At 36.0% G+C, this 26,725-nt stretch overlaps 1 protein-coding gene across 4 annotated transcripts in view; it reads right to left on the reverse strand.

The window, feature by feature from the left end:
- The window catches only part of MBOAT2 (membrane bound O-acyltransferase domain containing 2), a 110,282-nt gene that overhangs the window by 36,113 nt on the left and 47,444 nt on the right, over window positions 1-26,725 (reverse strand). Inside the window, exon 3 of one of the 4 annotated variants that reach the window (XM_058178135.1) lies at window positions 5,611-5,762. The exons of 2 other annotated variants lie outside the window; for them this stretch is intronic. The gene's annotated coding sequence lies outside the window, so the exon portion shown is untranslated. Of the gene's footprint in view, window positions 1-5,543; window positions 5,763-26,725 lie in introns of all 4 variants that reach the window. One more of the 4 variants, XM_058178129.1, reaches the window with a different exon arrangement.

Genomic DNA, 26,725 nt, shown 5'->3' on the forward strand with positions numbered 1-26,725 from the left:
TGTTGCCCTTTACCTTCCAGTTTTGCCCAACTGAAGGTTACAAACAAACAGACAGAGACAAGAGTTGTGGTATATTCACACAATGGTGGTTAAAGACCAAACATTTTCAATATCCTCAAAGCCTTTGAACCACAAGCCAATCGCTGTTGTTTCTAAACTTTCCCAATTTGGTTACAATAGACTCTACATTACAATACTTGTATTTTTAAGCACATTTTTTAAAATTTCTAGAGAGATTCTCAATCATCTAGGCCATGGTTGTCCCAAAGGTGCTTTTCCAAAAGCAACTGGACCTTTTTTTTTCCTTTCCTTAAAAATGTTGAATTGAAGAAGCTTCTTGGATGAGAAGCAAAACCTTTTCAAGGAAAAAAACAAAAAAAGTCCAGTTGCCTTTTGGAAAAGCACCTTTATTTTCATTTCTTTTAAGTAAAGCTGCTTTGCAAAAAAAAAAAAAAAGTGGCACTGCACTGTGAAAAAAGTTAACCTAGTAATGGTTAAAAAATGCTTTCACAAATTGTTCAGTATTTTGCCACCTGTTACAAATTCTGCACTGATCTGTCATTACAGCATTACTATTTTAAAATTTAAAGATATTATACATTATACATACACTGGATCTAGAAATCAATCCATACAAACACCCTCTTTCAGCAAATTAAAAAAGATAAATGTCTCTTTCTTTTTCTAATATGCAGACAGCGAATCTTAATTCTGCATTAAATAGAATTCTGCATTTATCAACTTTTCTAGCAAACTGTTGCATTTGCTGAACCAAGGATAACCTTTTTTCATATCCTTTCTTCTCTGATGTACTTTTAAAGCATTTTGCACTAGAATACATGCCTCTTATTATATTTTATTACCATGACCAAATTATAATGACTCAATAACCACCCATTTAAGTTGTTTTAACTGTACAGAAATCAACCGACATTTCCCACATACACTTGCACATTCAGGCCATATACATCTTATTCCTCGGCTGTTAGTTCTGCTGTACTTCCTCGGAGGTATTGTCAGAAATGGGAAAGAGAAGCACAAATCATTTAATTAAAGTGGAGGGAGAAAAAGGCCCATTGATCATCCATTTTCCTCATCTCACTAACAAAAAGATTGCTGCTGTAACTGAGCAAGCTCCAAATTCTGACCTTCACAGCTACCAGGCTCGTGCCAGACAGTCAATCCATCTCCATGAGTGAGACTAATAATGTACAGAATCAGAGGACAAGCCAGGAGCAAGGCTGGTTAAGAATGGAGGCTGGCCATCTGTTCAGCAGCCTCTGAATGAAGTGGAGCCTCCCTAAATTGCTAGAGAAAGTCTAAGTAAATTAAGCAAAAGAACCAGGGGTGAAATCTAAAAATTTTCCCTACCGATTCTGTGGGCGTGGCTTAATTGGTGGGCGTGGCTTGGTGGTCAGGTGACTGGGTGGGCATGGCCAATAACAATAAATAATAAAAATAATAAACAATGTATACAACAAGAGGTACCAAAAACCAACTTTCACACTTTACACACACACAATACAACACAACTGACTCACACACAATGTAAAAGCAGCTGCACTTCACCCAAAATGGCCCCTGCAACAAGCAGGAACCTCACACTTTCACACTTTACACACACACAACACAACTGACACACACACACACACACACACACAAAATGCCACATACAGCTTTGTGAGATTTTGTGTATTTGTGTAGTTAAGAGTGAAACACTACAGAAACACACCAAATCTCAGAAAGCTGCACAAATATTTTATTTTATTATTTTTATTTATTTTTTTAGATCAGGGGTCTCCAACCTTAGTAACTTTAAGGTTTGTGGACTTCAACTCCCAGAGTTCCTCATTCAGCAAAGCAGGCAGTCAAAGCAGGCTGTAATCAGTAGCTGAAGTAAAGCATGGCATTGACAGCCCGAAAGGAGCAGTAATTATAGGTAAGTGAGGAGGGGGCATTGGGTGGGCATGGGTGGGGGCTCTTGTAAGTGGGGGCTGTTAAAAAGTGAGTTTAAAAGCCTGTGAGGATCAGGAAACTCCTCTGGGATCGCCAGAGGAAAAAATGGTTTTAAAAGCTCCTCTGACGATCTTAACTATCTCATAGCAGCCCAGAACCTCTTAAAATAATTGTTTTAACAAGCTCTTCAGCCAAAGAGCTTGTAGAAAACATGTTTTTAAAGGTTCTGGTGATGAGGAACTCATCTGGAATCGCCAGAGGAGTCTTTTAAAACTTTTTTCTTTTTTTTTTTTCCCTTCGGCTGAAGAGTTTTAAAAAAAAAAAAACTTTTAAAGGGTTCTGGTGATCTCTGCTCAGCTGCGCAATCATCAGAGGGTTTTGTTTTTTTTTACTTTTAAAGGCATGTTTTCGGCTGAAGAAAAATTGCTTTTAAAAGTTAAAAAAAAACCTTTGCTGATGGTGCGGCTCAGCAGAGACAGTGGGGGCGGGGCCAGGAATTTTTGCTACCGGTCCGCCAAACCAGCCGCCACCATCGCTACCGGATCGGGCGAGCCGGTCAGAACTGGGAGCATTTCACCTCTGAAAAGAACCATTATTTTGGAAAAGCAGTTGTTTTCTGAAGAGATATACAAGTAGTCCTCGACTTACAACAGTTTGTTTAGTGACCGTTCAAAGTTACAATGGCACTGGAAAAAAATGACTTATGACCGTTTTTCAGTTACAACCTTTCCAGCATCCTCATGCTGGTTCACTACCTCTCAGTCTATATCAGTGTGGTTCTTGGTGAGGATAAAAAACAAGGGGATCTCCCCATGTGCATTACCCCAAATTCCCAGAAGGAAAATCAAAGAAAAAAATGTAATATATGAACAAGTGTCCACTCTAAGTTAAAATATAGCAAAATCTTTTAACACATTAAAGGGATATTTGCCATTATCTTTTGCTATTGAGATAAAACCAAAATCAGAGATATGCCAAACTAGCAAAAACAAAATCCTCCTAAAAAGCTCTAGTTTTAACATCAAAACTTAGTCATTATACATTGAAAAATACATTATACATTTTGCATCATATCCAAAAGCAAATACATTAACTTATTATCAGTCACCATTTTCAATTGTGAGAAACCTAAATCCTTGCAGATTGAAGTTACGTCAAAATTAATTCTGTGTGCCGTTATTTATCTTTACTTGACTAAAATCAGCAGGGGTTCACATGAAGTAAAAAACAAAATGGAGTTTGCTAGGCTAAGCAGATCAGTTCCCTACTCTGCAATTGCTTTCCCTAGATCCCTTAGAGAAGCAATAACAATGCTGGCACAAGCACAAAAGTTCTTAGAAAGGAAAGGAATGTTGACAATAAAAAGGGATACTTGCAATTGAAGAAAGCTATGTGAACCAAGGACAAGGGAAGATAACAGAAATAGAAACTTTGGATGATAACTATTATTCTAATATGCAATCTCTATAGTATTAATAAAATCACTGTCTTTCTACTTCCACCTTCATTACATTACATTACATTACATTACATATCTGAACTCATGGATTACATGTATATTTCGTTTACAGAAACCCACATAAGGTCAATTTTTAGATTTGCTATTGAAGCTCCGGTATCGAAATTAACTCACCCTATGCTTGTATGGAGGAGTATTCTGGTCTGTTATTAAAATAATTCATAAAGGAGAAATTTCTTCTACACATACACTGCATAACATATTTGCAAGGCAAATAAATAGAGAAGCATGAACATACATAAATGCAATTAGATGTTATTTCAATCCACAGCTGCAACATCTCATATATAGATTGAAAGTAATTTTTTTTTATTTGCATTTATATCCCGCCCTTCTCCGAAGACTCAGGGCGGCTTACACTATGTCATTACTAATTAATTACTAATGCACATTACTGTCAACTCGCAACTCAGCAAGCCACAGACTAGAAGAAATAAGCACAGTTCACTTAAAAATAGTGGTCTCACGCACATATTGGACTATGTCAGTGGTAGTCAACCTGGTCCCTATCACCCACTAGTGGGTGTTCCAGCTTTCATGGTGGGCGGTAGGGGTTTTGTCCGATACTGAAGCACTTTCCTTTTTTTAATTTAATTGACTTCTTTTTAAAAATTCATAGCATTATTTAGAAACATTTTCATTAGGTTTTTATAAAATTCCCCGTGACAATTTAAATTTCTGAAAATATACTATTTGTATCGCCCGCGCATAAGTTTAGTTCACATTACCTAAGTGAAACAAAATGGCGCTATAGTGTGACCGCAAACAAAAAAGCCTTTTCCCAGGATAGCTCGCGCATCTCCCCCCACACCACCCAGCTGTAACAGACAAGCAGAGCTGGTAGCCAGTGCCCCCCACAAACCCAATCCACGATGCGCGAGAGGTATGCGCAGACCACAATACACTTTATAAACCACCATTACTGTGGAACCGGTGGGTGGTTAGAAAATTTTATTACTAACAGAGATACAAAAGTGGGCGGTAGGTATAAAAAGGTTGACTACCCCTGGACTATGTAGTTTATAAAATTTTGCATGTGAATAGCAAAAGCACATTTCAGATGATATCATACAACCTGAAGCAATTTCAATAAAACAGAAGCATGCAACTAAAATTAATCATAATGTACCACTTTATTTTAACCAATTATTCTGCCAATAAAATAAGACATTCATCACTCAAATTCACATTCTGTATAATTAAACCAAAATGGAAAGAAGCCATTTCCACTATTTTTTATTACTCCGATACAACAACCCCCTTTTTTATATTATTGGCAGATAAATTACAAGAATAATGTAATGTATTAAAACTTGGGGTATATGGAATGTTTCGTTATAATTAAACGTATGGACAACAAATTTCCACCTTCTTCACCCGATCTTTCTCCAGCAGTGAGCATCACAAAAATTAGGTTACACAAATAATACTAAACAAAGAGCTCATATTTCAGCCTGTACTACGGTCATAAGGATAACTATGTCTATAGTTAATTGGACCTTTCTTGGGAAGGATAGGCAGGAACTGTGCTTGGATGCTTTTGTACATTTTGCTGATACAGGTACTCCTTTATTTGCAACTATTTAATGACAGTTTGAAATTACGATAGCCTTGGAAAAAGTAACGTATGGCCTATTCTCAAAGTTACAACCGTCGTAACACCCCCCATGGTCAAATTGCAATTGGGGCGTTGTTGTTTTTTTTGTTTACATTTATACCCCGCCCTTCTCCGAAGACTCAGGGCGGCTTACAGTGTATAAGGCAACTTGGGGTATATGGAATGTTTGGCATCCAGCTCACATATATGACATCTGCAACATCTTGCGAACATGATTGTGATTTGCAACTTTCCCAGCCAGTTTCTGACAAGCAAAGTCAATTGGGGAAGCTGGATTCACTTAACAACTGCATTACTTAATGGCCATGTGATTCATTTTGTTGATTTGCTTAACAACCATAGTAAAATGGTTATAAAAATTGGGCTCGGTCATGTGATGGCTTGCTTAAGGATCACACTGCTTAGCAATCAAAATTCTGGTCCCAATTGTGGTTTTAAGTCGAGGACTACCTGTAAAGCTGATATCTGCAAAGTTCTAGTGGCTGGAGTCTTGAGGTGTGGCTGGGCAGCGTCTTACATTGTTATCTGGAATGCTGTTCAGCTTGTGGGCTCTGATGGAAGTGCCAGGGCGCTCTCCAGCATGGCTCTATCATCTGCTGTCTAGATCCATGGCCCTCCTCAGATAGCTCAGGAAGGTTTGAGTGGTTGGGTCCAGCAACTGATCAATGCCTGTTTGGGGAAAGGAAATATGCCTGATGATTTTAAGGTGTTGGTATGTCTTCTTGTGAAGACGACTTCCCTGGATTGAATTATTTGGACCGCTACCACCCTAGGCCTCCAACCTCACCCTTTTAGAGAAAGTCGTTCATGGTGTGGTTTCAACTGCAAAATGCCCACAAAATTTTTTTTATCCTTTTCAATCAGGGGTAAGGCTCAGGCATGCAATATTGGCCTAGATGATTTCTGTCAGTACCTGGATGAAGGGAGCGCACTCTTCCTGACCTTCTTGAGTTGGTATCATTGACCAAGACTAGTGATGAAAGTTAGGAACCTCTATTTTACATTAATCATTCCCTTTCCTGAGCAGAAAAATCGGATCAATAGGGAAAAAGTTTTCCATGGAGCGTCCCACAAGGCATGATCGTTTTCTTCCTAGGCTTCTGTATACACTGTACCTTTTTAATTTATAAATCTTTAATTTATACGTATCCTACCTTAATTTGTACAATTCTACACAGTGAACATAATACCCCTGTCTACCATCACTCTGCTAAACAAATAATTCCCTCAACACTGTCAGACTATTTACTGAATCTGCACTACTATTAATCGTTTCATAGTTCCCATCACCAATCTCTTTCCACTTATGACTGTATGACTATAACTTGTTGCTGGCAATCCTTATGATTTATATTGATATATTGATCATCAATTGTGTTGTAAATGTTGTACCTTGATGAACGTATCTTTTCTTTTATGTACACTGAGAGCATATGCACCAAGACAAATTCCTTGTGTGTCCAATCACACTTGGCCAATAAAAAAAAAAAAAAAATTCTAAAAAAAAAAAAATTCTAAAAAAAAAAAAATTCTACTATTTTCTCCACAACAATTGTCAGGTGGAGCAGTGAAGTGAAATATTCACTGAGAGTGAATATTTGGCCTAAAGTTATCCAGCCACCTTTTATAACCAAAAGAACAGGTAGGATTCATGGTCTCTGGTTAAGGACATTAATTGCTACACCAAAGTGGCTTTCAATGAACCTATTTCTAATGGGCATCATTGGTGAGATGCTATCAGCATTACACCCTGGGTCAAGCTGGAGATGCCATGAAAGTTTTAATCTAGGGCCTGAAAGCCAGGTAGCCAGGGGCCAGGTAGAAAAAATAAGCTGAAATGTAATCCTAACAAAATTGAGTTATTTGCCCCCAAATGTTTTCTGTAACAGTTGCAACAGTGGATGGGTAGCTTTCCTCCTAAAATCCCTGTGACTGAGATTTCTTCCTGGACTTATGGTCATTGCTATCTGGAGGTTGCAACCAGGAAGACCTTTGACTAGCTTCAACTTCTATGTCAACTGTAGCCATATCAGCCCTGAGGTGACATGGTGACTTTAATTTATGCCCTCATCACTACCAGGATAGACTTCTGCAACCAGCTCTATAAGATTAACTTTGAGGACTACTCAGAAACTACAATGAATACAAATGCAGCTGTACACATAGTGGTGAGACAGATCAACTTCAATCATATTACATTAATACTGCACTGGTTGCTAGTAGGCTTTCAAGTAGGTTAAAGTGTTAGTTCCAACCTTGAGAGCCCTGCATGGTTTGGCTTCAGGACCACTTTCTCCAGAAAGAACCATCCTGTCCAGTGAACTCATCACAGGAGAGGAGGTTATCTAATCCTTATATGAAAGAAAAAAAACGGAGATGCAAAAAACTAGCATGAATGCAGATGTCCAGTCTGGGCTTTATAAGATAAAAATCTATTTGCAAGGCAAGGAATGAGGAGAAACCAAGAATGAGAGTACCACTACCACCTCCCTCAGAGGCTAGAATGGTATATTTATTTGTTTGTTTCTTTGATTGATTGATTGATTGATTTTTATTTCTATATACTTTAACAGCAATCTACAAAGCAGGAAAAACTGAACTGTTCCATATAGTCTTTTGCTATTTGAGGCTACTTGTGTTAATAGTAGCCTACTTGGTATATTAGGCACTGATGGCAAGCCTATGATGACATGCCATATTTTTGGGATGTCACACCAGCATTCACCAAACCCAACAGCAGCAACTCTTGAAAGCATGCTCCATTCTTGCACAATTTTCAGAGGCAGCATGAGAATGGGGTGTGCTCTTATGCAGTCTCCACAAGTCACACAAGAATGGGGTATGCTTTTGCATGGTTTTCAGAGACTGCTGATGTCATGGAAGAACATTCTTCAAAGCTGCTTCAAGAATGAAAGCTTCGTGTGACCTGGAGCAGCCTCGGATAGTCATCAGAAACATAACACCTCCTGAAGGTAAGCAGTATAAAGCAGATCCTAGGGAGTGCTGGGCCATGGGGGCACTTGTGGAGTTGCCCAAGTCTCATGCACCTTGAGGAACAGCACAAAATGGTCTTATTAAGTACCAGTGGTAGTGCTGGGCCTGAAGTTGAGCACCAGGCCTCTCATTCAAGTCCAGTCTCAGGGTGGCCTCGATGGGGAAGGGGAGATAAAGAATTGTTTTTCCTTTTTTTGTCGTGTGGAAGGAGACACACCAGTTGAGTCATTTTCCAAATTTGTGACGTGCCAAGCCCAAAAGATCTGGCATCACTGACTTATCCTTGTTTTCTTGGATGATCACAGTTTTAATTATTTTATTTTTCTGTACTGTGTCATGTTCTACTTTATTAGTGTAAACTGGGACTCATATGATTTGACAGTGCAAAAAAATAATCAACAAATAATCAACAAACAAATCTTTTAAAGTGCATACAGTTTTATAAAGACATGAAAATATTAATTGGTGAAATCTACCGAGTAACATGAAAAAGGAACTTCTATTATCAGGCAATATTTATTTGTAAGATTGAAAAAAACTGTTCTAATGAGATTTCAATTTTGGCATTCTTGGTAATGTGGATAATATAGGATAGTACCAGATTTATTGCCTGAGAGTGGTGACACTTTTATCTATTATCAAAATATTGTAATTGGAACTTTAACCAACTAGCTTTGAATCTTTGAACCCACATGCACACAGAGGTTATGTTAGTGACTCATTCTTTAGTAATGATACTGGGTAATAATTTTTTGATGAGGTCAAATCTTGACCTTCTTTATATATTAACGATATATTGGCCTCTATCCAACTGTCCTGTATCTTTCCAGCCTTTAAAATAGGGTTCATCATGTATAGCAATGGTTGTTGTAGCTCATTGTTAAAATGTTTATAATAAGAGGCTGGTACCATCTAGTCCAGGCATTTTCCTTATTTTAATTTTTTATAGCGTCATAAACTTTCCTTGTTATGTCATTAAGTGTTTCTGTTTTTCTTTAAGCAACTCTAATTGGAATTATTAATGGTAATGGTTAATAAATTGACCTCTAATGCTGTAGATAAAAAAAATATGTGAAAGGCTAGGGGTTGTATTTTGACCTCTGAAGTTCTAGAAAATAGTTGCACAATGTTTTGACAACATTGTGGGGGCAATTTTTTCCCAGGATTTTTCCCCCAGGTTTATTGAGAGTAGATTAAGTTTAAAACAAAAATATAAAATTTCTATGAAGCAAACTGCTCCATTGCCTATCCCTAACCTTTCAGCTAACTGATAAAATAGCCTCAAATTGCACCAATGAGATTTAACATAAGATTTTGGCAGCACAATCTGAGCGGCCACAGATTGGATGTTGGAATAACAACAGTACATGGGTTGCCCATCCTGATTTACAGTCATTAAATATAGCAATAGCACTTAGACTTATATACTGTATAGTTCTTTACAGCCCTCTCTAAGTGGTTTATAGCATAGTGTCCACAACAATCTGCGTCCTCATTTTACCCACCCCAGAAGGATAGAAAGCTGAGTCAACCCTGAACCAGTGAAGATTGAACTGCTGGCTGTGGGCAGAGTCAGCCTGCAATACTGCTTTCTAACCACTGTGCCACCACAGCTGTTTATAAAGCTCTACATGTCATAGAGCCAGGTTATCTGTGAGACTACTTTTCTCCCATTGTCTGCTCCACCAGAGATCTATATAAATAGAGAGGACAAGCTCTATGACCTTTCTATCAAACAATATGATCTTATTGGACCCTGGAATCATGCCTTCTCAGTGGCCACACTTGCCTTATGGAGCAACGTGTTCCTGGAGATTTGGATGATCTACTAGCCTTTCTGAAGGCACTGAAGCAGACTAGCCATTTCCCTAGGCATCTGAGTCAAGGAAACAGAATAATAAAGGTGAGATTTTTTTTTAAATTACAATTGTCATTGTGAAGAATCTCTGTGATAAAAATGAATGTTTTGCCAAGAGTGATGCTTTTATTTCAAACTGATACACCATTTAAAGAGTGGCAAAATGATTTATTTAAATTTGTTTCTATGGCAAGGGAAAAACCCACAAATTAAATCTAAGATGTCACAAGGTGGGAAGGAAAAAAGGAAGACTGGGTTTACCTGATTTGAAATTGTATTTTGCAGCTTGCTATTTGGTCTGGTTGAAAGAGTGGATGTTGGTTTTTCTCCAGAGCAGTCGCATTACATGGTATGAGATCCCAGGGCTGTCATCCTCCAAAGCACAACCTTCCTTCCACACTCCATAATGGCCTCTGCCAGCCCATCCACAATCCTTACAGCCCACCCACACTCAGTAGCTTCCACTGGAGGCATTCGCCTAACCATCTAAGCTCTCGTCTGCTGGCTTGCTTGCCTAGGACTTTAATCTCTGGGTTACGACAACAACCAGGATTGCTGGTATTACTGTCACTAAAGGATATGGTCATGTGACACCATGCTTTATGACCGCATCACCTAGTGGACTTCCTATATGCATAATAATTGGGTGCACAGAACTTTACACAATTATTAGAATTTCTTCACTAGAGATTCTTTTTTGAAAATTAATATGGACCTGTGTACTTTCCATATAAAGTCAACTTGCAGTATCAATATGCTTGTTAGTTAATAGTTATTAATAGTTATTAATAAGCTGCATTAATTACAATCCTTGTTTATAGTGAACTATTTCAGCAATAAAACAATAGCATGAACAGCTGTCCCTCAGTGATTATACATTTGAGAAATCATCCCGGTCCAGATTATTTAAGAATGAAACGGAAAGGAAAAAAAGGAAAGAAAGAACACCCTTTGTTGACAGAACTGTGCCTATCTTAAAAGTGTACACAATTGTACCTTATGCAAAGGGGCTCCATTCACTTACTACAATGCTGCAGCCATACTAGTTCAATCTGAATGCTGAAAGGGGTTTTTGTGTGCGGTGCAAATGGGCCAAGCCTTCTATGCACCAGCATGATCTGACCACTTTTCTGAGTTGGCCCACTTGAATGCCTTTTATTCATATGGATAGAGTAAAATATATTTATCATGAAAATGAATAGCCATGCAAGCCAGTATTAAAACCCCAAATTAGAAAATACTCGTTAGCTGTTATATAGACTATTCTTTTCCCACCCATTTAGAATTATGAAATACCTTACATCATCACTTTACTAAAAGTGGGGGGGAGGACAAAAGCAAGAGGGAGTAACATCAGAAGTGAATCACAGATTAAAAGGATTCTAAACTTCAGGCAAAAGCATGCTGGCTCCTGTTAATTGTAGCATGCCCATCCAAATTATCTCAGCAATAAGCATGCCTTCTGCACTAGTCTGAGAGGCGGGAAAACAGAAGCAATTAGCAAGTTTCTGGTGAACTTATTAGCCTGGCCATAAAGCAGTTGACAGTATTTGCTAGAGCTGAATGATTTAACTTAATTAGAAAATGCTATGCAGAGAAAGTACCTCTTGTCTATAACTCATAGCTGTAACTTAAATACAACCAAGTAAAGCAGATCCAACAGCGTGGATGCAGATGTCCATTCTGGGCTTTATAAGATAAAGATCTATTTGTAAGGCAAGGAATGAGGAGAAACCAAGAATGAGTGCACTGAAGAATACTGGTTTACTAGCAGAAAGTAAGTTTCCCACAAGGAAGAGGAGCCTTAGATAGCCTACGGTGTGTGTAGCCTTCCCTAGAGAAGCTGACACACCTTCCTCTCCACTGAGATTGAACTCCTCAACCCTACTTAGCTGATTGTTTATTTTCGCTCTTGACAATCTCCCAAATTCAGCATCTGTGTCCTTGTTCTCTCAATCAGCAGGTACCAGCATTGGGTCTGTTCCGAGTCATTATTTTCAAGTGGCTGACAGCTTGTTGACTCCCATAATACAGGGTGAGGGTCTGCCAGGATTTTTTCCAGCATTAAAATCAGTATCTCATCTTCCCTGATCCCCTTCAGTATAGCAACTTTCTCTTCTAGCCCCTCCACTTTCTCCTTCAACAAGGAAACAAGGTTGCCCTTGGAGAAGGTATAGTCTGATTCCTCCTCAGGTAAAATTACAGTCATTACATGTCCTCTGCGGGCCACAATCGTGCCTCCTTTGCTGTTCCTGTTGCTTGAAAAGTTTTCACTGCAAATTCCCTAGCCAAATTTCCATACCAATCTTTCTAGTTAGTTTGCTCTGCTTCTCTGGACAAGAACTAATCTGGATTGAAAGAAGATTTGGGAGGGGGGGAATGGGAGAGAAAAAGAGGTATTCCCCATGACCTCCTGACTACTCTGGACATTCATCCATTCATTCATTCATTGACCTTGCAATTTGAAATCTGGTTCCATGCGCTATATGTCCTCTTGAGCTGCCTATTGATTAGCAGAAACTAGCAAACAATCAGCAGCTACAGTCCGCAACCTCTCTTCTTGGCTTTCTTTTCTATTCTGTCTCTTTTTTGCTACACTGTTTGGTGTCCCTGCAGTTCAGTCAATCTTTTCTCCCAAATGGTTATTTCTTTTTAGCAACTGGCTTCTCAGAAGCAAACAAGAAATGATTTCCATAAGGAGTTCAGCACTAAATCAAAAGCCAGGAGTCACACTCAACCAAGCTGAAAAAGTTTAGTACCCTCATTGTCTCCCAAGCACGGCTTCTTGCTTTCAATAGGAGCTGCATCAGAATATCCCTTGCTGTCTATTGCTATATGCCACATATATTCCACTGCAAGTAATGCAATATGACAGTTTAAACACATACATTTGAGATCTTGAGAAATAACAGCAGCAAAAGCAGAACAATGGCATAGTCTTTTACATGCCGGTTCATAGGGACTGATTGTCTGCCAGAACTGTGTGGCAAGACAGTTACCCTTTTCTTTTTCTCCATTAAAGGGAAGAATGCTATTTTGCCATACTGAGAGCTTTCTGTTGGTTCTGTCCTCTCTGGGAACACAAAGCCACCAGCAAGTTGGTTAAAAGAAAAGAATGAAACCAAATCAACGTTTGAAAAGTAACAGACATTGCCCCCGTAACTCCAAAATATAATTTTGTGTCTGATCAGGGCATCTTTGTCATAGCAGGGATCTGACAGAAATTCTGCTCTCCAAAATAATTAATAATTAATATGCATGTATACGTACATGCACATGTACATATGCGTATGGGGTGGGAATATCTCTTTACTGTTATCTCAACTTTAGAGTGGGGCATCTCTGAGCAATAAACAGCTGAGAAGATAAAGAGAATTTGACACATTAGAAAACAGCCAGTCAATTTTACATTGGGGGTGTGTGGGATATTTATGCATAGGAGAAATCAAGTCATAATCAATCCTGTGACATATGAAGGTTTAACTAACATCTTACAGAATAAACTTGTATAGACTAAAACTCACTTCATTAGTGATGCTACAGGGTTACAGAGAACAACATATTTGTGCAAATAGTTGTACTGAATTCTCTCACTGAAAAAAGATTAGATGCCATTCTATGTTTATACATGTGATGGGCTCTTCATTCCATCCCAGCCTGTTCTCATCTTTCATTTCCATGTGTTTCAAGATGTCCAAAATTTGGCCTCAGGATGTCAGTACATAAAACAGCTGGCTCATACTTTGAAAGCTTCTGTAACATTAAAGAAAGCAGCCAAACAGATCACTGGCTGTAACACAGGAAATGCAGAGAACGTACTTACAACACTACCTCTAAATAAGCTTTCTGAAGGAACTGAATCAGTTAGTGCCATCAATATTAAAGTAGTTCTTCCTATTTTGTTTTAAAGATATGAACAGAATGTCTGTTCATAACAGAATATTATCATTACATTTTACTTCTCTTTGATGTCCTCTGGTCGACATTCTCTTTTTTTACATTTTAAGGACCATTTCACATTATCTGAACATCTTCAAACATTTTTGAGTTGTTTATTTCTGGCTAAGGAAAACGCATGATGGCTCCTAATCAAATATAATCATATTTTCAACATGAAAAATATTTCAAGTTACCTTGTAAAAAAAACCAGTTTTATTATTAGACATGAATTTTAAAGCAGGTTTCCAAGCAGTGCTTCCTTTTTGCAAGTCTGCTCAGTGTATGCTGTCATAAAACTGGGAAAGAAGAGGAGGGAAAAGAGAGAAACCAAAGCAAAAAAGAGAATGAACTCACTCTCTCTCTCTGTGGGGGAAAAAGGATGGAAAAGAGCCGATACACTTAGGAAATGCAGAGCCATTTCTGCAAATAAACAGCATTTCATTATTACCTTTGGAAGTGTTCTTCTTGGTTTTGTGAGGGATTGGCACAGCAGTCATTTATACAGTTTTGGTAATTGGAGCCAAACTTTCATTCTCTGAACTCTTTTGAAGATTTGAAGCCAAAACTATAATTAATAATGAGTAAAACAGGACAGGAGACATTCCTATCAAGGATCACACTGCCTACCAGGAGTGGCTGAAACAAAACTAATCTCAGAACTGGAATTAGTTTGGGTTAGGAGATATAGAGTTCAACAAGGGTCAGCTACAATTATTTTTTATATCAATAATGCTACAATCATGCCACAGCTCTTAAAACAATTGCTTGAAAATATCACTGCAGTCTCAAATTATTCAGTCTTCTAGGGAAGCATGGTGAACTAAATATGTCTTTGCACAAACAGAGCTGACAACTGTGTGGGAAAGAGAAGCCTGTGAATGAATCAGCTCCCCAGAATCCTTTCCCGATTAAGGAGAGGACCAGGGATCGTTCATAATGCTTCATACAGATGCTCCCCACAACAAGATCATAAAACAGCAGTTTCTGGAGGGCTTTAGAGCACTGGGAGCTGGAATAGTCAGCTCTGACCAAGCCAGATTTCAAAGAAACATTGATTGATTGATATTTTTTTTGATACTAAGAACCTTCAAAAGGATAAATTTTATTACACAGGGCGATTTCTTCCAATTTTCAGTGGAAGAGGTTTCATTAAATTTCAGAACTTAAAGAAAAAACTTTGTTATTTGGAAATAAGTAGCACAACAGTAAATAGAACATTAATTTTAGAAAGTTTTTAAAATGGATTAAGGGGCTAGATTAACTGGAAATAAGATTATGAAATTAGAATAATTCCTTTGCTTTTAAAACCCTGTTAAAAATACATGAAGATTTTGAATTTAAGTAAAAAAAAAAAAATTTCTCTAGGAAAATATTGCAGATTAGAGAAAAACGTGGTAAGGGGAGACTTTGAAAGCGGGTTACTAGAGGAAACCAGAAAGAATTTAAGATTATAATGAAAGAAGACCCACTAATACAAAATAGAGAAAACTATGCGAACTCTGGAAGAATTCAAGGATATTTATCAATAATTTACTCAGAACTTTCTATTCAGATTATCCTTTGAAAATGAATTCAAAAGAGGACACAGAAGAGAAAATCAGGCTGTTTTGGCTATAGATTTAAAATTGACAGGGTACAGGAATGATATTAACAAAGATGCTCTATAGGCTTTACAAATGAAACTGCTAGAAGTTTTATAGCTTAAAAGGACACACAAATAATGAGTCAGAAGAGTGACTTGGACAACTTTCTCACTTGGCACTTTAAAAAGAGATGTGTTATACCAAGAAATCAGCTTCTAGGACACTACTGTAAAAGAATAAATACCCAGACTTTTAAAAGTGAAAAGCAAATTTATAAGGTTGACTTTTTTGACCAAAGTGTATGATTTGTTCTTAGCAGTTTTGAGTGGTTTTTTTCAATACCACAAATAATGAAGCTTTAAAGATTTGTTGTTAGATAAGATATGAGAAGAGATTTTTTTGTGGTATTTTTAGAGAAAGTGATAAACAACTGTACAGTACAAGTAGACCTCAATTTATAACCACAGTGTGGATCAGAATTTTCACTGTTAAGCAAGGCAGGTGTTAAATTTTACAGCTTTTTTTTGCCATGGTTGTTAAGTGTATCACTGCCATTGTTAAGTGTATCACATGGTCGTTAAGCAAATCCAGCTTCCTCTACTGCTTGTTGGGCGTCAACTGGGAAGATCACAAATGGTGATCACATGACCCTGGTACGCTGCAACCATCCTAAATACATGCTGATTTCCGAGCACCCACATTTTGATCACCTGACTGTGGAAATGCTGCAAAAGTTGTAAGTGCAAGGACTAGTGTAAATCACTTTTTTCACTGCTGTTGTAACTTTGAACAGTAGCTAAATGAATGGTTGTAAGTGAAGAACTAACTGCATTGAAATGGAAGGAAAGTTAAACTTACGAAGGAATTTCTGAGAGGAGATGAAGAGATAAGAAATTAATTTGCGAGATATTTGATGAGATTAAATTTCAATATGCAATTGTTTCTGGTAGCTCTTAAAGCAATCTTTTCTGATTAACCTCGAATGATGAGGGTTTATTTGTGTATAGATATAAGATATGGGAAAAAGAGGGGGGAGGTTTTGAATTTTTATTAAAAAAATGATAAATTACTGTGTAAAGGAAAGAAATATGAAATTGATTTTCTTGCTTAAGGTTATCGATATAGATTGCTATTTCTGATAACTCTTAATGGATTTTGCCTATTAAGATTAAATCATGAGGTTTTATTATTTGCTAAAAGATAAAAGATGAGATATGGACTAAAGTGATTTTAGCTTTTAATGTTGGAAAAGGTAAAAAGTTACTCAAATTGTTTGTACTTGGTCCTGCTGAAAGGGGAAGTCATTTCTTTACCTATATTTCCCCTACTTTTCCCTTTCATATTGTTTCTTCCTTTCCCCCTATCATCTTTTGGTCCCTGAACATTTTTTTTATATTTTTCTTAGTTTTCATTAATTTTTATCTATTTTTAAATTTCTATAAAAATTACTACTGAAATTAATTATAAATAATAAAAAATATTTTTAAAAAACCTATAGTCTCAAATTAGTTAAAATGTATAACTTATTTATTTATTCTACACTTTAATTAAAAGTTCAAAAGTTTTTGCTTTGAACAGCACACAATTACAACATTTGCAAAATAAATGCATCAGTTACGATAGCTATTTTGAACCTCTCTTAGCCTCATTTGGGAAATCACAATTCATGTCAAAATTCTACAGAGCTAAGTTAGTCTTGGGCTGACTAAAATCTTAGGCAATTAATACATCAAGAAATGCATATAAAATATCAGTGTTCAAATCTAAGATATTTTAAAAGGCCAGAATTAGTTATTAGTGTCTAAACCAAATTTTAGAAAGTTTTCTAGAGGTTATACAGTAGTTATTAAATGTCATGTTTTTATGTCATATTACACACATTTTTCCTTTCTTCCACAGTTGAGATCTTCTGAAGATTCATGCCAAGCATAACGTATCACACAAAACAATATTTTAAGAACTATCTACAACTTTTATCTCAGCAAGTATCATGTGCGTCTCTAAACACATGAAACCATCTCAACAAAGATTATCTCAGTTAAGGAATCAATATTTCCAAGAAGTGTCAGGTCTGTTCATTACACACAGAGCAACTTTCACAAATAACCCCCAATTTCATTTCACAAATAACTTCATATGCCATGATTAGTATGAGCAGAAATGTAGGTTTCCACTTTTTCCGTAAATGCCTTAATCCTGTCTATTTAGAGTCTGATTTATGTCACAGAACTCTTGTTTAAAAAGCATATAACCTAGAATTCAATCAAAACATTGCACAGCACAAGTGAATTAAAAGCCACTATAGAAACTGAACAGTAAGGGGGAAAAGCCACAAAAAATTATTTCTCATCGAATTATCTTTTACTTGCCAAATTAAATCATTTACAAAAAACTGAATCCTAATATTTCCCTCAAATAATAATGGAACTTGTTCCACAAGCCAAGAGATAGATGCTTCTAGATGGTAATCAATGCCACTTTGAAAGAGAGAGATGTTCCAACCGCTTTGAAGAACGAAGTAGTTCATCTATTCTTCAAGAAGCCAGCCATAGATCCAATAGTACTAGACAACTACTCTTCCATCTCAAGCCTCCCTTTTTTGGAGGAAGGTTGTTGAGAAAGAGCGTAAGAGATAATAAAGGGTTGTAAGATTATCTGGACTTACAATCTGGATTCAGATCTGTAGATGAAACAGTAACTGCACCAATCACATTCGTGATGGCTGGAGAAGCTTGGATGACAGAAACACACTACTATGGTACTGCTGAACCTCTCAATAGCCTTCATTGTTGTCAACTATAGTATGTTCTAGAATGCCACCAAGGACTGGGAATTGTATGGAATGCAGGGCTCATTCTTCTCCCCAATTCTGTTTAACATCACCAGGGAGTTGCTAGGAGGGTTATTGGTTCAAGGTCAAATACATTTGATATGCTAATGATATTCAATTGCACATCTCCACCCTAGGCCAAATGGGATATAATGCAGTTAAAACCCAATGCCTGGAGACTGTCTGAATGAGGAGGAACAGATTCAGACTCATCCCAAGCAAAATAGAAGGACTGCTGATTCAAAAGTCTTCTTCTTTTTTTTTTTTTTAAGTTTTATTTTCATTTTCCAACAACCTATTCAATATACAGTCTCTTATTCAACATTAGTCATTAAATTTTCATTTGTTACTTATTCGGACCTGCCCAGCTACCACTTCCTTCCTTAACAAACCTTTCCTCCTCCCTTCTCTACTTTCTTCTACTTTCTTCATCCTTCCTCTCCTTCACTTTTCTACGTCCTCTCCTCTTCCCTACTCTTCTCTTCCACCCTTTCTAACCTCTCTCTTTCCCTTTCTTCTTCCTCTCCTTTCCCCTATCATCTTTTGGTCCCTGAACATTTTTTTTATATTTTTCTTAGTTTTCATTAATTTTTATCTATTTTTAAATTTCTATAAAAATTACTACTGAAATTAATTATAAATAATAAAAAATATTTTTAAAAAACCTATAGTCTCAAATTAGTTAAAATGTATAACTTATTTATTTATTCTACACTTTAATTAAAAGTTCAAAAGTTTTTGCTTTGAACAGCACACAATTACAACATTTGCAAAATAAATGCATCAGTTACGATAGCTATTTTGAACCTCTCTTAGCCTCATTTGGGAAATCACAATTCATGTCAAAATTCTACAGAGCTAAGTTAGTCTTGGGCTGACTAAAATCTTAGGCAATTAATACATCAAGAAATGCATATAAAATATCAGTGTTCAAATCTAAGATATTTTAAAAGGCCAGAATTAGTTATTAGTGTCTAAACCAAATTTTAGAAAGTTTTCTAGAGGTTATACAGTAGTTATTAAATGTCATGTTTTTATGTCATATTACACACATTTTTCCTTTCTTCCACAGTTGAGATCTTCTGAAGATTCATGCCAGAGCAATGTATCACACAAAACAATATTTTAAGAACTATCTACAACTTTTATCTCAGCAAGTATCATGTGCGTCTCTAAACACATGAAACCATCTCAACAAAGATTATCTCAGTTAAGGAATCAATATTTCCAAGAAGTGTCAGGTCTGTTCATTACACACAGAGCAACTTTCACAAATAACCCCCAATTTCATTTCACAAATAACTTCATATGCCATGATTAGTATGAGCAGAAATGTAGGTTTCCACTTTTTCCGTAAATGCCTTAATCCTGTCTATTTAGAGTCTGATTTATCTCACAGAACTCTTGTTTAAAAACTTATTAAGAAAAGATAAGCTCCAAAAGTTCCTATTAAAAAAAAAAATACCATCAAAATCACATCTTAAACATTGTGATAAAGAAAAGGTAAAAGGAGAAAAATTCCAATAAACTTTTCTTCTTAAACATTCTCCTTCCCTTGTCTTCTATCTTACACATTTCCTTACACATTTCCTTACACATTTTCAATCTCCAAAAGTAAACAATATTCCATCTTCCCATTCCTTTATACCTCACATATATCAAATAATGATATACCCAAAATAAGTCAGTTGTAAAAATTAAACCCTATATATATATTAAAAAAAAAAATACCATCAAAATCACATCTTAAGCATTCTCCTTCCCCTTGTCTTCTATCTTACACATTTCCTTACACATTTCCTTACACAATTTCAATCTCCAAAAGTAAACAATATTCCATCTTCCAGTATTCATCAGAAATTCTTCTATAATATACCTTTCTTCCTTAAACAGTATCCCAAATATAATTCATATTTCCAGCTTAAATTCTTAAATTTTATCCAATCTCCAAAAGTAAACAATATTCCATCTTCCAGTATTCATCAGAAATTCTTCTATAATATACCTTTCTTCCTTAAACAGTATCCCAAATATAATTCATATTTCCAGCTTAAATTCTTAAATTTTATCCAATCTCCAAAAGTAAACAATATTCCATCTTCCAGTATTCATCAGAAATTCTTCTATAATATACCTTTCTTCCTTAAACAGTATCCCAAATATAATTCATATTTCCAGCTTAAATTCTTAAATTTTTATCCAATCTCCAAAAGTAAACAATATTCTATCTTCTCATATCTTTAATATCACTTACATAAATCAAATAACATTGCTAATATTAATATTTCATACATCTGTCAGATAACATTATTAAAATTATAACTTATAGCCAAAATATATCAATTATAACAAATTCTATTTAACCAGATACCAACATTACATCCATAAATTTTTCTATCCTCCAAGGGTTAAACAATATTCCATCTTCCCATTCCTTTATACCTCACATATATCAAATAGTGATATACCTAAAATATGTCAGTTATAAAAATTAAACCCTATATATATATATATTAAAAAAAAAAAAAATACCATCAAAATCACATCTTAAACATTCACCTTCCCCTTGTCTTCTATCTTACACATTTCCTTACACATTTTCAATCTCCAAAAATATCACTTACATAAATCAAATAACATTGCAAATATTAATATTTCTTCAATTTACCTTACATCTATCAAATAACATTATTAGGATTATAACTTATATCCAAAATATATCAATTATAACAATTAAATTCTATTTAACCAGATACCAACATTACATCCATAAATTTTTCTATCCTCCAAGGGTTAAACAATATTCCATCTTCCCATTCCTTTTTACCTCACATATATCAAATAATGATATACCCAAAATAAGTCAGTTGTAAAAATTAAACCCTATATATATATGTTAAAAAAAAAAATACCATCAAAATCACATCTTAAGCATTCTCCTTCCCCTTGTCTTCTATCTTACACATTTCCTTACACATTTTCTTATACCTTTTCCACCATCTGCTCATCAATCAACTTAACATCTAGCAATAAAGACTTTCCAATCTTTAATATATTGGTGTAAAAATCTCTTGTTTAAAAACTTATTAAGAAAAGATAAGCCTCCAAAAGTTCCTATTAAAAAAAAAGGAAAAGTAATAATAATAATAAAAAAATCCATATTTGAAATGAAGAAGTTTGCAAGATTTTAATAATTAGCTCTGTTTGCTTAAGAATCATTCCTAAACTGTAAAATCTACCAAAAAGAGAGGAGAAAAAAAATTCCAATAAACTTTTCTTCTTAAACATTGTAATAAAGAAAAAGGTAAAAGGAGAAAAAAATCATTAACAATTCTTGTTCATTCCATTTTAAAAAATAGCTTGTTATGCTCTTCTTCTTTATAATTTCGCTTTCCTTTGTATATTGCAAACGCCATTTTAGATCCACTCAGGTTGAAAGTTAGTTCAAAGGAAAGCTATTTAAGAACTGAAGTTAAGATTTATTACTTGCAAATTCTCTATTAAAAAAAAAATAAAAGAAAAAATTCCATATTTGAAATGAAGAAGTTTGCAAGATTTTAATAGTTAGTTCTGTTTGCTTAAGAGCCATTCATAAACTGTAAAATCTAAAAGAAATCAATAAACTTTTCTTCTTAAACATTATGATAAAGAAAAAGGTAAAAGGAGAAAAAAATCATTAACAGTTCTTGTTCATTCCATTTTAAAAAAATAGCTTGTTATGCTCTTCTTCTTTATAGTTTCGCTTTCCTTTGTATATTGCAAACGCCATTTTAGATCCACTCAAGTTGAAAGTTAATTCAAAGGAAAGCTATTTAAGAACTGAAGTTAAGATTTATTACTTGCAAATTCTTGCTAGTCCTCCTGCTCTGTTCTGTCTGTGTTGAATTCTCTTTTAGGAATAAATCTTGACACAGAGATGGTCGCGGCTTCTCGTTCTGTATAAACAGAAGCACCCTGGGCACGGAGTTTCGTCAGGCTAAAGGGGAGCTCTCACCCTTCGATCCCCTGGTTAAATTCCAGGGGATCCCGGGGAGCTCTACCCAGAACCTGACCCCTCTTCCCTCCCCCTTCAACCGGGAGAGAATCAAACCGTTTGACAGCCCATTTAGGCTGCCAGGGACGGTTTGACGAAACCCAGGGCAGACGATCCCAAAGGAACGTCCGCGAAGCCTGCGTTGCCAGCGGAAGTCTCCTGATTCAAAAGTCTTCTGATTTCAAGGAATTATCAATATTGATTTTTGATGGGGTTATGCTTCTCAGGGAGAGCATGCTTGAAAACTGGGGATCCATCGGGACTGATTCCTCCTTGAAGACAATCTTTTGTTTTGTGCTTTTGTCATTTTGTTACATTGATTACAGTGATTTGTTTTCCATGGAGTTGCAACTGGGAGTAGCCAAAAAAATTCAGTGTAAAGTCCCCAAAGCTGGAGGACAATGGTAGGTATTCTCCGTGGAGGCTCTCCTACTCTGCAACAACTTGCCACATGAGGCAAAAGTAACTCCATGGCCTTGCAGAAACCTATAAAGATCTGGCCTTTCCAGCACAGCTTTGGGACTGATTACTCAAGGCATGTATGTCAGAGGCTTTTTATAACTGTTTTATCACTGTTAATTTTTGCTTTAGTATATTGTATTACTGCTTTGTTATAATTTGAATGTATATTTTGTCTAGAGTTCACCAAGACTGAGGCACTGGATAAATTTCATAAAGAAAAATAAAATTCTTGTAGTCTTCCATCTACAGTCAAGTACTGGTTTAATTTTTTTAATGTTTGGCATATCCTCTAAAACCAACTCATCTCACAATTCATTAGCTACTCCTTTTTTAAATTAGTCAAATGAAACCAGTTCATTACACTCCATTCCAAGCATAAAAAAAAGGAAATCAACAATAAATGTCCATACTTTATAAGTGTAATTTCATCAGTAGATATTGCCATTCTGGCCAGTCATCAAAGGAAGATGTAAATTTAAGAAAAACATTGGCATAACTATCCAAAACAGGATTATTTTCTAGATTTAGAATGGACATTTGGCAGCTTTGTCAAAGTCCAAGTATAAATCTCACCCAAGAATGATCTGAGAAAAATCACAATTTAAATACATACACTTCAATCTTTTTGAATGATGAATACTTTAAATTTTTTTGGACATCTGACCTATTTATCAGGCACAAAATGAAGAGACTGAAGTCACACAACTGCAGGAAGCAGTGTAGTAGACAGTACAACAATAAGTGGTAATTGATTGATTGTTTGAATCAATAACCTGGTTGATTGTTTGAGTCAAATGGCTAATCTGAGTATTTACCCAATTCTGGCACAGGTTCACTCAGTTTTTATATTATTAGAAGGTATTAGAGACCAGCTCAGCACTCAACAGCATAGCAAAGGATCAGTTGCCACGCTGCAAGTCTAAGAACTTGAAACACTTTTACCTTCCTTGCAGATAAAAGTCTCACTGGAATTAGTCATACTATCTCCAATCAGTCTGGGCTGGAAATAGTTTATTCAATATTATTGATTGGAAATATTTAATAAAGAGCCAGTTTGGTGCAGTGATTACCAGGCTAGAAACTATGAGTTCTAGTGAGTCTTCTTAGCCACAAAACCACCTTTGGGCCACTCTCTAAGTCTTAACAAGAAGGGAAGGGAAATCCACTTCTGAAAAGCTTGCCAAGAAAAATGCAGACACTAATCCAGGCAGTTTGCAGGAGTCATGACTAACTTGAAAGTACACGTGCATATAAAATTCTTGTCCATTTTCTATTGTGAAGGTGGAAGAGTATTTGTTTCAGAATTGCACATGTTTTTATCGGTCGAAAAATTCTCTTTCAGAAGCAAAAAAAGGAAATCAACAATAAATGTCCATACTTTATAAGTGTAATTTCATCAGTAGATATTGCCATTCTGGCCAGTCATCAAAGGAAGATGTAAATTTAAGAAAAACATTGGCATAACTATCCAAAACAGGATTATTTTCTAGATTTAGAATGGACATTTGGCAGCTTTGTCAAAGTCCAAGTATAAATCTCACCCAAGAATGATCTGAGAAAAATCACAATTTAAATACATACACTTCAATCTTTTTGAATGATGAATACTTTAAATTTTTTTGGACATCTGACCTATTTATCAGGCACAAAATGAAGAGACTGAAGTCACACAACTGCAGGAAGCAGTGTAGTAGACAGTACAACAATAAGTGGTAATTGATTGATTGTTTGAATCAATAACCTGGTTGATTGTTTGAGTCAAATGGCTAATCTGAGTATTTACCCAATTCTGGCACAGGTTCACTCAGTTTTTATATTATTAGAAGGTATTAGAGACCAGCTCAGCACTCAACAGCATAGCAAAAGGATCAGTTGCCACGCTGCAAGTCTAAGAACTTGAAACACTTTTACCTTCCTTGCAGATAAAAGTCTCACTGGAATTAGTCATACTATCTCCAATCAGTCTGGGCTGGAAATAGTTTATTCAATATTATTGATTGGAAATATTTAATAAAGAGCCAGTTTGGTGCAGTGATTACCAGGCTAGAAACTATGAGTTCTAGTGAGTCTCCTTAGCCACAAAACCACCTTTGGGCCACTCTCTCTAAGTCTTAACAAGAAGGGAAGGGAAATCCACTTCTGAAAAGCTTGCCAAGAAAAATGCAGACACTAATCCAGGCAGTTTGCAGGAGTCATGACTAACTTGAAAGTACACGTGCATATAAAATTCTTGTCCATTTTCTATTGTGAAGGTGGAAGAGTATTTGTTTCAGAATTGCACATGTTTTTATCGGTGCGAAAAATTCTCTTTCAGAAGCAAAAAAAATAAAAGTCAAAGAAATTTTAAGTATGGGGAAGGGAAGGAATCTAATTTATACCAACACCATTTTTTATATAGAGTCTCTCATTATCAGTCTAGCCTTCCATATCACAGCTTGCTTCCTGCATGTTTGTACATGCCTTCCTGCACTGCCTTTTGTTCTTTAAACATTTTTCTTATTTTTGTGAAGTTTCATCAACTGATCCAATCAAAACTTTCTAGTGTTTTTCTTCCTCTCAACCCATTCATTCTTCAATGTATTTTCCAATTTTACCCTCAATTATTTGTGCTATATGACCAAACCACCTCAAATAAATTTTTCATACTAGTCACTCATTTTTTATTTAATACACTTTCATTCAATAGCTATTCTTTGTAGAACCACTCTCATTAGCTATAAAAATTTCATTAAATTCCCAACAAACATTATGTTTGTCTTGATGTAATTTAATCATCAACTAAAGCGACAGGCTACATCCCCATTACATTCCTGCTAGCAGTTGCATGTCTTAATATTACTTCACCCATTCCCCGTTTTTAGTAAACATTTCATTAAAGATAAAGGTTTCTCCTGTCCAGTCATGTCCAACTCTACGGGGTGGTGCTCATCTCTGTTTTTTAGCAGAGGAAGCCAACCAGCATTGTCCAAAGACACTTCTGCGAACATGTGGCCAGCATGACCATATGCTGAGCCACATGGAATGCTGTTATTTTCCTACCAAAGAACCTATTAATCTACTTGCATTTGCATCAGGGGCAGGTTTCAAAACCCGTTTCTACCAGTTCACTCGTGAGTGTGCGCATGCTCACACACACGCGTGACGCTTCTGCAAATGTACAGAAGCTTCCAGCCAGGTGGGCGGAGCCTCCCGCCGCCACCACTGATTTGTATACTTTCAAACTACTAGGTGGGCAGGAGCTGGGGCAAGTAACAGGAATTCACCCCATTGTGTGTCACTCAGGTCTTGAACCCAAGCTATCAGCTTTCCAGCTGACAAGCTCAGCATCTTTAATCACTGAACCTCCAAACATTCCATTAACAACATATAAAAATCATTTATTTTTTTGCAAATAATGAATATTTTTCTAGTCATTCACTCCATTTTGCTCTTGGTTTTTCAATTTTCAAATTCACATATCTCATTGCCTTACACTTTCTACCCGTTTTCTGCAAATCACTTTGTTCTCAGTCAACAACGTGGCATCATCTGTATTTAAAATAGATGGGACATTTTCATATTTTCCATTTGTGTAACTGCACTTTTGTGTCACTCTGTAATATGATACCTCTTCATCATTTTCAAAAAGGCTTCTGCATCCTAGTTCTTTATCTAGTTTTCTTTCATTCTGTTGGGAGAATAATCTATCTTGTAATGATTTTTCATGCAGGACCTATACTTTTACACACTTTTATCATTTAGTCTCTCTATTCCAAATTCAGTTTTCTATGGATCTGGTTATCACCACAGAGATACTGATCTCCACCACTCATCATGACTGGTTTTCTAGTTTTTCACATACAGCAATATTTTTTAGTGAGATATAGCAGGTAGAATTTACTGCATCAGCCTCAGTCATACCCAAATCATATATAGAGCTTTACTCTGCTGCTA

Source organism: Ahaetulla prasina, chromosome 1 (genome assembly GCF_028640845.1).
Source record: "Ahaetulla prasina isolate Xishuangbanna chromosome 1, ASM2864084v1, whole genome shotgun sequence".
NCBI classification, from domain to species: Eukaryota; Metazoa; Chordata; class Lepidosauria; order Squamata; family Colubridae; genus Ahaetulla; species Ahaetulla prasina.